Source organism: Suricata suricatta, chromosome 4 (assembly GCF_006229205.1).
Source record: "Suricata suricatta isolate VVHF042 chromosome 4, meerkat_22Aug2017_6uvM2_HiC, whole genome shotgun sequence".
NCBI classification, from domain to species: domain Eukaryota; kingdom Metazoa; phylum Chordata; class Mammalia; order Carnivora; family Herpestidae; genus Suricata; species Suricata suricatta.
Window position 1 is genome coordinate 106,980,363 of NC_043703.1, and position 12,432 is coordinate 106,992,794.

The window sequence follows — 12,432 nt, forward strand, 5'->3', positions numbered from 1 at the left end:
CTCAGGCCTCCACCTGCCGCTGACACCCTGTCAGGGGTCGCGTAGGTGTGGGCCCTATTTTTTCCTGTGGGCACCCAGGATTCGGGATTCGCGCAGCCAGTGCAGGGGGCGAGATGCGCCGTGGAAATGTGGTGCGTGATCCCGTTCCCAAAACCAAGTTCGACGTGCACGCCCCTGGCACAGCCGCAGCTGCTGCTGATTCCCTGCCGAGATGGCTTAGGGCTGGAAGCTGTTCCTTCCCTTGCGCCACCCGGGTTCGGGATTCCGGCTACCCGGCAGTTATCTATGGAGTGGGTTTCTCTCTCTAAGCACAGCCAAGCATTCTTTACCTCTTCCCCAGAGACAGTACTCTGAGCGTGCTGAGACTCTCTGTCTCTTCCCTTTGTCTCTCGGGCTCCACGTGCTTGCCCCGCATTGGGCTGGGGCTCCTGCCTCCCCTGCCTGTCCCGGGCTGGCCCGTTTTCAGATCTCCCCAGTTCACACTCATTCACTCAAGTATCCTTGAGGTTCTTTTCTTTCTGGAGTCCATATTTTTTCCTTCCACTCTTGCAGATGAGAGTAATGTCCTTCTCAGTTCGATAGATAGGGTGGACGGAATTTACAGAGCTCCCTTCCTCTTCGCCATCTTGGCTCCACCTGCACCTTCTTTTTAAATAAGTTTTACTGAGGTATATTTTGCACACCCTAAAATCCACCTGTTTTAGCTGGGCTGTGCAATCCAATTTTACAACACTCTTGTCACCCCAATAAGATCCCTTCTGCATATTTGTAGCCATTCTCTCCATCTTTAGCCTTAGCAACCTCTAACCTTGAGATTTCATAGAAATTGAATCATATAATATGGGGCCTCTTGTGTCTGTTTTCACTTATTATAACGTTTTTGAGGTTCATCCATATTGTATCAAGTCAGTAATCTGCCTTTTTATTGCTGAATGATATTTCATTGTGCTTATCACATTTTCATCCACTGCTGCTGAACACATGAGTTATTTCCAGGTTTGGGCTACTGTGGATAATGCAGCTGTGAACATTTGCGTACATGTCTTTGGACATAGATGTTCTCTTATCTCGGATAGATTCCTGACGGTGAAATTGCTAGGTCACAAGATAATTTTTGTTAAACTTTTAAAGAAACTGCCAGACTATTTTCCAAAGTGGTTGAACCATTTTACTGGTCCCACCGGCAGTATATTAGGATTCCAGTTTTTCCACATCAAGCCATTCTAGCGGGTGTGAAGTGGTATCTATCTCATTGCAGTTTTTATGATGCCTGCCCTCCCGAATGCTACTGATAGAGCACCTTTCATGTGCTTATTGGCCATTCACTATTTCTGTGCTGAAATGTCTCTTTGGTTGTTGCTTCTTAAAATCCCAAGAGACGAAGATTATCAACTTCCCTGGCGGGTGGTGCAGGGTGGAGAAGGGATCTTGTTTTTTAACTGGTTTATCTCAAGTACCTAATACAAGAGTTGAGAGTCGAAAGTCATATACTAGTTTCTGAGGGCTGCTGTAACCAATTACTACAAACCTAATGCTTTAAAACAACACACGTTTATTCTCTCACAGTTCTGGAAATCAGAAGTCTGAAATTAGTTTCACAGGGTCAAAATCAAGGTATCACTAAAACCTGGCAGCGGGGGGTTGCCTCCAGGGGAGCATCCGTTTTCTTGCCTTTCCAGTTTTCAGAGTTGCATTCTTTGGCCTCTGGCCCCTTACCCATCTTCAAAGTAAGCAGGGTAGCCTCTTAAATCTCCTCCTTCCATCTCCCCTCTTCCTTTGTAATACCGTTCTCTTTCTCTTCTGTAGTAAAATCTCCCTCTTCTTCCCTCTTTAGGGACGCTTGTGATTACATTTAAGACTCACCTGAATAATCCAGGATTATCTCCCCATCTCAACTCCCTTAATTGAATCATGCCTTGCAAAATCCCTCTTGCCATTTAAAGTAACGTTCACAGGTTCTAAGGATTAGGACCTGGATATCTTTAGGGGCCGGGATTCAGACCACAGTCAGTAACCATCACTGCCTCACCCGCTCGCGCCTTGGAGTTGGCGGCTGCTGAGGAAGACCTGAGCTGGGGAGCCCGTACAAGCACAGGTAGGCCCTGGAGGGATATCAGAGCTATTTCTACGACAGACTTCTTGCTTTTTTCCTCTTGCTTGTCTCCTCCTAGAACTTTTGAAGAGTTGACAGCATTTAAGAGCTGAGAAGGGCTGAGGCAGTCAGCCCTGTTATCGGAAGGTGTTGGGAACAGAATGAGAACTCAGGGCTCCCGAAGCCCAGCTCTTCCCTCTCTGTGCCTCTTCTCCTCGTCCCCTCCAGGCAGGGTCGCGGGGCTGCGGCCGCTCGGAGAGCTCAGCCCCTCCCAGGTCACCGTCTCTGTCGGGGCGGCAGCCCCGCTGCGTCCTCGCGTGCGGCCAGCAGGGGTCAGCATCCCCCGTTCAAACGGTCGCTGCGCTGCCGCCGCAGGAAGGTGGGGCTCGGCGCTCTCCGGATTTTTTTCCAGCCGCCTTGAGTTGTTCTCGTTGCTGCGTCATCGCTTGAGCCACACAGCCGTGTGTGTCTTCTCTGCTTCTCACCCGAGCAGGCCTGTCGCCGGCCCGCCTGGCTTCTCGCCCTAGGGAAGGCGGCGAGTTGCCGGACGGAGGGCTGGGACGGAAGAGGCTCCCTCCAAACCTGGGCCTGGGAGGAAGAGCACCCCAGCCCGAAGGCGGGGGTGGGGTGGGGTCGGGGTGGGCCTGGGTGTGGTAGTGCCCGAGGAACAAAGGCTGAAGGGTCAGGAGCCTCAGTTTCTTTGTGCCCTGAGAGCTCAGAGAAGCATTTCCTGGTGGCTACGGGCTATTAGATTTGGAATGAGTTTCTTATTGAGCACATTACATTCCTGGCCAGTTGGTCTCCTTCGGACGTCGCGATGGTTCCAAGTGAAAGAGCTGCCCTCTCCTACTCCTGTCTCTTCTGTTCCAGCCATCCTTGCGGGTGTCTCACTGTGGTTTTAATGAGCTAGGTGTCTGAGGTGGTGTGGATGGGCTGAGCCAGCACTGTGGGAACTTCTTAGCCTTGGGGCACAGTAGGAGGCTGCCCTAAGCTTTTGCTACTAGGCTCTGAGCCAAGCTAGTGATTAAGGCCTTAATCTTATTGGCTTCTTCTCTACTTATTCATGGCCTTACCTGAGGGCTTGCCCCCCAGCCACTTCTGGCCGCTGCGTTGGTACTGCTAAGGAGCTAAGACCTTCATTTCTTGCACCAGCATTTCCCCTGTGGCTTATTTCTCTAACCTCTGAGAAGACGATTAGAGCCCAGATCTGGTGTCAGAAAAAGAGCTGACCTTGCTGCTTAGCTGTGAGATGAGGAAGAAGTGTCTTCACCCCTTTATTCTGGTCTTCTTGCCTGCTAAATGGGGATGCTAACAACTTCCTGCACAGGGCTGTTGGAGGAAATCAGTCGGTACTTTAAAAGGCTAAGGTTAGAACTCAAGGCTTTTAAAACCTCATCTCTTGGTCTGGACATCCCAGAAGGGTATTCAGGCCAGCTGACAGGCGACACTATTTCTGTGTATGGAGGCCTGGTGAGCACACAATGCACACTAGGAAGTATAGCCTGGCCAAGCTGACAGAGCAGTATGCAGCAGTGCATGCCCTCATGGGATCAGACCTTCATGCTTTGGTGCAGCTCAGAGATCATCCATCTCTGGTAGTCCATTCCACCTGTGAGGAGGCAAGTTCAATTAGTGCAAGAAACAGGCCACCTGGGTTTAATCCCAGCCCAAGATAAACCAGCTATGCAGCCTTGAGTAAGTTACTTTACCTTTGTGGGGATTGGTTTCCTCATCTGCAAAATGGGTATAACATAACCTACTGGGTCGGCACATCATAAAGGTCAAGAGGTGATGTGTGTGATGATGCTAAGCCAGCCACGCGGCCCTCAGAAACCTAACGTTGGTTCCAGATGAACACTTGGATTTGGATACTGAGGCCAGAAAGATGTTGATGGCCAAAAACCCAAGATAAGTTGGGCCTTTTGGAGAGGTTTTTCAACTGCTGGTCAACAAACACGCCTGTGTCTGCAGCAAACTCGGGGGTAGCATGGTGCTTTTAGGGTTCCTAGATACCTTGGAGCGTGATAGCTGGCCCAGAGAGTCCCTCTCAAGAGGCCTCTTCAGACACTGCCATTATGGAATCCTGCAGACAGGTTGAGGAGAAACTAAATTCACCTCCGTTTTTAAGCAAAATGCACAACCTGTTAGGAATAAAGTTGCCGAGAATATTCACATACAGCTTTGTACAACCCTGCTTCTCTCAGATGAATATCTAGGGGTGTAACTGTCAGGCCATCTGGTTTCCCTACTTGTAGAACTTCTGATTGAAAGCGTAAGCTAGTTGGAGAATTGCTTCCCTCATGGGAGAGATTTCAATCAGATGTGACAGGAGGGAGAATGCCATGAGTATTGGGAGCCAGTGGGTGGTTTCTGTGAATAACAGCATTTCTGTGTGTTGGGAGCTGGGGGCTCTTTAGGACGTCTACTGCTGTGGAGAGGCAGGGCCTTGGTGTGCCCCCTCAGCAGCCCCTTATTGTATGTCACTGAAATCTCTATCAATTTGGGGGCTTAAGGGGCTGTTTGGAACTTCCTTGTTGTCAGCACTGGTTGAAGGCAAGTTATTCAGAATTTAGAGGCCTTCTACTGAAAATCTCTCTTGGGTCATAGACATGTGGTATTCATGCAATGCCAGTGTTTCTGCTTCCTGCCCGGTTCTCTTGACCGAGTCAGTCTGTGGAACATAAACATTCTCATCTAGTTCATTTTCAGCCTGTCACAACAAGAGACTTCTGTAAGCAATCAACCAGGGCTAACACTTCATTTCCACAAACAATGCCAAAACTGCTTTACACACTAACAAACTTACAAAACAAACTGTACTGCTTAAATGAATTTTCATGTGGTCTGCATAAGCTCCCAACCCGAGGGAGAAGAGAATGTTCAGTCAGCCCAAATGTCATTGTAATATTGTTTGAAAAATGTCATCTTGTCATAAACATTTTTGAATACTAGATTTTTCTCAAGTCCTGTTGAAATGGTTTTCCTTAAATAAGCAAAGCAATAGAGACCAATCACAAAGCCGAAAAGAATCACAAACATGGCAGGGGGGTGGGGTTCATGTCCTATTCGGTGATAACAGCCCCTCTATTTTTTACACTTGAATGAGGACAATTACATATTACTTAGCCTAACCAGGATTCTGTTTGCTGTGGTTGCAGGTAAAACATTAACTCTTCTGTGATCTAACTCTCAGAATGCACCAATGGGTAGAAATGGCTGTTGTATCCATCTTCTAGGTGACAAAACTGAGGCTCCATGAATCAGGCTAGTCCTTCTTACCTTGGCTGCAATTTAGTAGTTGGGTGAGCCAATCACGGGGCTGTGGGATAGAGCGCCCCCTGGGATGCGGCCGTGGGTCTTTGTCTCAGTCACTGAGCTTCTAGGTTTCTTTCTGTTACAGTGTTGCTGCATTTTTGTCCTAAACGTGCCTGGGCCATTGGTGACCCTTATCCACAAACCCCTCACCCCCACCCCCACCCTTTTTTCTTAAATTAGAGATTTTACCTTTGTGTCTCTTCTCCTGGAAGCCAGTTATCTGGCCTAAGCCTCACTCCTGAATAGTAGGCCACATTTGCGTTTTCTTTAATTTACTTCCACTTTCTTCAGAAGTTGCTCTATCAGGTGGGCCCAGGAACTAGTATTGTTTCCTGAAGGGCGCATTTTTTTCAGTCATGATTTCCATAATAATGCTTTCTCTGAGATAAAGCCTTTTTGGTACAGGCTGCAGATGGACTCTAGGCACTGTCATTAGCCTGCAGAATTCCGTGTCCCCAAACCTCCCTCAATGCTGGGGACCACCACCTCACATCCAGATGTGAATACGTTTTGCCTTCCACCAGCACTGCCACATCAAGGTTCTTAATGGTCTCTGTCTTTCATGGGAGAAAGGAGTCCTTAAGTCCAGGGAAACTCCCTTATTCTTAGGTCATTTTCCCAACATACTTACAAGCTGTGTGTGCAATTGTGTGACTGTGTGTGTCTTTCTGAGAGAAATCCCCTTCTCATTTACCAAAATAATAGTTCCATCTTCTTTTGTTTTATAAGGTAGAATACCATTCACTCAGTTTGAAGCTCAAAAAAATTAGATGCTAAGTACCATAATTCACCATTACTGTTATGTGTAGTTGATCTTTTCATGTTTTAGATCTCTCCCAAATCAGTTTGTGAATAGTCTACTATTGCTGAAAAATGTAGCACATAATTTTCAAAATGTTTATTTTAATAAACTCTGGCAATCTATAACATTAGATTAATGATTTATCTAAAATAACAAACCACACAATTTCTATAATGTTTGAACTGGAAGGCCAACCCTTGCCTCATTCAATTCTATTTTTTACTTCTTTTCCTTTGTTTTTTCTTTTTTATGTGAGTGGGGCAGAGGGAGAGAGGAAGAGAGAGAATCTTAAGCAGATTCCACACTCAGGGCAGAGCCCAGTGTGTGGGCTTGATCCTGGGATTATGACCTGAGCTGAAATCAAGAGCAAGGCACTTGACTGAGCCACCCTGGGGGGGGGGGGGGAAGTCCCATTTCCCGCCCTCCACCACCACCAAAAATGGAAGTCCCTACTTCCAGCTGGTGTCACAGATAGGCACTAAAATGACTAGCCCAGGTGTAGAAGAGAAAGCAGGTAATTATGGTTGGGGGTGTAGGGACAGCTCTGCAGAGGAAGAAACTTTTGAAAGATGGAGCTTTGAGAGCAGTCTGAGGTTCAGAACTATCAATTGGTGACTGATTTCCCACACAGGAACTGGATCATAGGGTCTCTGGCTAGCCCCTTGGACTCCTGGTAGGTCTCCTCTACTTGTTGATCTCCTGGAGTTTGGAAACACACAAAGTGAACTCCGCTCTGAGCTTTGGCCAGGTTGGGATTTACAGTGGCCAGGCCTGAGAAGGGGAAATGGAGCAGAGTGTGACCTCCGATGCCTGGAGAGACTGCAAGTGCGCCCTCCTCTGGACATTCATCCACTGCAGCTCCTCCGCGCTGGACTGCTGGTCCTGGTGGTGCTGGTTTCCTGTAGGCTGGTGTCCTGCTGGCCACCCCTGCCTGGTCAGTGGGGACAGCCCAGCCTCTTATGCTGGCTTGTCCTACACTGACAGGTAGGGAGCACCTGGAAAATGTGGTCTCCTCTCTACTTGACCCTAGGAACCTTGCTTTTTCAGGGAAATGCTATGAGGGAACCCAGAGGTGATCAAGTGCACTGTTGGTTGAAGGGTGGTCTAGGACCAAGACTATCCCAGAGTCACTTGGAAGAACCTGTTACAAGGCATGTACCTGAGTCTACTTCCAGGCCCCTGTACCCCATCCCTGGAGTGGGCCTGGGATTTGCTGTGTCACCAGTTCTTTGGGTGATTCTGACTGAAAACCTGCGAGCCAGCCCTCCTTTCACATCTAGTGAGTAGACAGCAGTCTGACAGGCGAAGGGCTTGGTACAGATGCTCTGGCTGAGCTCGGGAGAGATCCCGGGACTACTTAGTCCAGTGCTCATCGCCACATTGAACACCACTGGGTTTCACCCACACTTTCCTCTCACTGTTAAGACCTGGAGCCCAGGCGCTGGACATTTGGCCGGGTAGCCAGAGCAGTGGATTGACAGTTCCTGTAGGAGCAGAGAACCCAGGAGTTGGAAACTAAAGCCTGAAACTGGCCCTTGAAAGGCTGTTTCTCAGTTTTGAGCCTGTAGTTTCCTTATGAACAATCGCCTCTTCCATTCAGCCTCAGTCCTGCATGTCCCGCTAACTGGCTGTAGCCTTATGTGTATGCACATTTCCATAAACTCTCACACCATGCTGCGTGCCCCCTGACCTGCTGCTGCCACTGGGGCTTCAAGCCTTTCCACCTTCTGCCCTCTGCATCAAAAAATGAATAAAGATCAATGGGCAACATGTTGGTACAGGGAAAGCCCTGAAATTGGCATTGCAAGATCTGAGTTGCAGCTCTGTGTGAACTTGAATAAGTTCCTAACCCTCTCTGGCCTGTACAAGACATCATTTACTATGTTTGTCCTTCTGGCTTCCTCTTCGAGCTTAGTTACTGCACCCACAGCCCAGAAATGACAAGTCAGACAAAACCAAACCCATTGTGCCTAGGGGAGCCTGGTTTTGCCCACAGTTTTATTCCCAGCAGCTAGCACAGAAGGGCCACATAGAAGGTGATCAGTAAATGTTTGTGGTATTATGGAACAATGTGAACTTAGAGGCACAGAGATGCTAGTAATTCGGGGAAGCCCTTCCTACCAGTGAGTTCGGTAAACTTCCCTGAGTAACTTTGCACTTGATGGTCTGGTGATGAAAGATGAGACCCTAGAACACAGCATTGTCATTCTAGCTGTTAAATGAAGGACCCGATAAGATGGCCCTTCTTCTCCCTCTGCCCTTTCTCTCAAACTTTGTCCCACCTCCTCTCACCAGTTAGCCTCAGGCTTATGCCCCCTGCAGGTGTCTGCTCTTCCAAGCCCCTGCCCTTCTGGGAGACCCTGCCACCATTCTCCCCTTGTTCACAGATCTAGGTGTGTGTGTGTGTGTGTGTGTGTGTGTGTGTGCAGCCTCAGTGCCTTTCAGGCTGGGAAAAAGGAAAGACGCCAGATATTTTTGGTTCTACTGCCTCTCGATACACCTGACCTCTTCAATCTTCAGGGACCACTCAGTCCATAAACTTGCTGAACATCAGACCCTGACCTGAGCAGTCTGCAGGAATCAGGAGACACAGTTCCTGCCAGAAATCAATGGTGTGTTTGGGGGAGGAGCCCACACATGGAAGATTGAGTGATGACAAGGGGTGTCACAGGACGGCACGTGGCTCACTTCTCAATGAGGAGAATAAGGAGTTAGTGTTAGAAGTGGAGTTTGGCACCTCAGTTCTAACCCTGTGATAGCACTGGGACCTTCGGCAGGTTACATTACAGATCTGGGCCACAGTGTTGTTCTCTATGAAGTGGCGAAAACAGAGACCCTCATGAAATACAAAATCCCATTGAGACCCACATCACAGTAATAACTGCTGCAGTCAAGATCCGTGGATGGGTCTAAACTCAGTGCTCAGAAATTGGACGAGAAAAAGGATATTTACATAGCCTTAAAGTATCTCCCCCAAGGTACTTACAAATTATGAAGAGAAAAAGAGTGCCTTTACCGTAGAGAAACCTGTCAGACACCACCTTAATCAAGTGCTCAAGGTTAACATGACCTGTAAGAAGACAAATCAACATCACGCTCCTGGCCTAGTACACTGAGAAGGAAGGGCACAATATCGCTTTTGGGGTGTTCTTGCCAAAAGCACATAACCTCAATCGATACATGAGAAGAACATCAGACCAACCTAGGTTAAGAGATTTTGTACAAAATAGCTAATTAGCACTCATCAAAAGAGGCAAGGTCATGCAAGACCATGAAAGACTAAGGAAGAGCTTACAGACCAGAGAACAAGGAGATCCAACCTACATTAAAGGAGGGATCCTTGACCAGAAAGAGGGCATTATAAAAGAAAAATATAATAGTACTAAGGTTGTATAAAATGTCATTAGGGTAAGCTAGGTGAAGGGTACACAGAACTCTCTGTACTATTTCTGCACCTTTTCTGGAAGTCAAGGTTTTGTTACTTCTTACTGATTTTTTTGTTTGTTTGTTTGTTTTAAAGGAGCCTGATCTGGCTGGGTGGCTCAGTCCATATGCATATGGCTTTGGGTCGGGTCATGATCTCATTGCTTGTGAGTTTGAGCTCCACATCAGGCTCTGTACTGACAGCTCAGAGCCTGGAGCCTGCTTTGAGTTCTGTGTGTCCCCCTCTCTCTGCCTCTCCCTTGCTCTCTGTCTCTCTCAGAAATAAACATGAAAAATGTTTAAAAGGGACTGAGGGTTTTATGAGGAATCAATGAGATGATAGATATATGGTGCTTAGTAGTGTTGGCACAGTGCTCAAAAAAGTTTTAACCTCTGTTATTGTTATTTGGTTTGACAAATACTAAGGTAGAGAACAGGGCAATCCACTCTTTGAAGTAAGAGGATTAGCCTGAGCAGAGACCTAAAGGTACAAGGAACATCTGGCAGACATAAGCAGACCAGACCAAAGCAGAAAGCTAAAAAAAATTCTTTCCTCCAAGAAATAGTGGGAAATGAGACAGGAAAGGCCTCAAATGCCGAACAGGAGAAACAACTTGAGCTAGACAAAAGGCAGTAGGAAGTACCTATGTAAAAAAGTAGCAATATAACTGAAGAAGTTCCTGCATTTCAGAAAGGCCCAAGAAAGGGGCCCCACTGCCTTGCAGAGCTGATAGGTCATCAACAAAAGACAAAAGATCCAACAGAGGAAAGCTAAGTGTGGAATGTAAAGGTCTGTACCAATGGGGAGAGTGAAGGAAAATCCAGCCTGCAGCCTAGGATCACAGAGGGTGGGAGGCCCAGGGGGCTTAGAGTTGGTGTTTTGGAGTGAGGAGGTGGGGGGGTAATGAAAGCAGGTGGAACCTTCATGGGGAAATCCAAACTGAGCCTGTTTCTGCTTCCTGTCCCAGATGCTGCAATGCAACAGGAAAAGAAAGGATGCTGGGAAGCGGTCCAGGAACAGTCAGTGTCTGCTGGGAAGTCAAACCAAATGCAATAGGAATGTGACTTGCTGTGTTCAGAGAGCTGGGAGGCCTGTCCTCTTGGCCACACGAGGAGACTGAAAATGAGGTTCCAAGTCAATCTCCCTGTATGAGTGAGAGGGTTGGGGCCTGTGAGACCTTCCTGATGCACTGGGAGGTGCGGCCCTCCACTTTCCCTGAGCTGGTACAGGTGGCCCTTCAGGCCTCCTGGAGCAGCCAATTTGAGGGTTCAGTGCTCAGGGCAGAGTGGGCTAACTAGAGGACCTTGAGGTTACAGCCTAACAGGGGCTCCCCGCTCGAGCAAAGGCCCCCATTTTGTCCCGTCTGAGAGGAAGGGCTCCAGCAGTGGACAGTTAAAGTAAGTGGGATGTGAATGTGACTTGCTAGGTCAAACGTGGGGGAAGGTGTGGGGGGCTCAGCAGCTTAGCTGCGTGTGGGAACCACAGAGAGTGTCTAGCCAGTGCTCTCCATCTGGCTGCACACTGGGACCACCTGGGGACTCCATTTTAAAACCCTGATGCCCTGGGCTCAGCCTTTAGACATTGCAATTTAATAGATTCCAGGTGAGAATCAGGAATAGGCAGTTTTAGGGCACCAGTAGTTTTGTTTTGTTTTTAACTTTTATTCTGAGAAACAGTGAACAGAATAATATTCCCCCTCCATTTGCCCACCTTCCTGCTTAAACAATTTACAAGTTTTGGCCAGTTTTGTGACCGCATTCCCTCCAGTGACTCCCCTCACACGTGCCTCCCCCCACTCCCATTACTGGGAGGCAATCTCAGAAATCACAAGCTCATGGTCATGCCACCCCAGCTGGTTCTCATATATAGACAGAGCTGAAAACCGTGGACCTAGTCCAAGGCCTTACTTGCACAGATAAGCAAATTATGGCCCAGAGAGAAGAAAGGACTTGCAAACATTCCACAAAAGGTCCCGTCCAACGTTAACATTCTATGGACACGTGAACTTGGAAGCACCACAGAGTCTTTTGGTGTATTCTTGTCAAAACACTTCTGGGAAGCCTCACCCTGGTGCTAAGCCAAAGACTCCCAGAGACAGAACGGGCCTTTGCCCCAGGGGCCAACTGAACATTTATTTTTTTCTGGTTCCTAGTAGAGTTCTGCTTTGTCTCATTGCAAGACTGCTCATTAATGGTCCTGCTCGGAGCCTCTCAAGGTTGAAATTCAGTGGTTCTCTTCTCCGCCTGCAGGTCCAGGTGGGGTGGTGATGACTTAGGGCTGGGAGACGGGCGTTTCTGGCCCACAGGGTTTCCTCAGCACTGGAGGCACAGAGGCCATGTGTCCCCGGACTTCACTCTCCCCAAGGGCTGGGCAGCAGGGCCTCAGGCAAGGAGTGACAGGTGTGCCTGCCTGCTGCTGGGCTTTTACATGTAGTGTCTGTTATCTTCTTTTCTAACCAGAGAGCACATGCTCATTGTGAAACCAGGTGTGTGTGACTTGGGACCTCTCTGAGAGGAAGAAGATTGTCAGCGTCCTCGGCGCTGTGGCTGGCCGGGTCCGGCTCTGAAAACTTGGGGTCTCTTGTTACCACAGCCTCAGAGCTGAGGAGAACCTGGGCTGAAGTGGCTCTGGTCAACGTGTAGGGGCTACAGTTATCTCTTTTCCTGCCTTTATGAACGTTCCTCTGTTTCACCCCTGCCTGGGGTAGATCCCAGTCCTGGTGCTCTTTCACCTGCTTCTGCGAAGACAGTGCCATTGCCTCCCTGCTCTTGAAGAAGCTGCTGTGGGGGCTGAGACCTT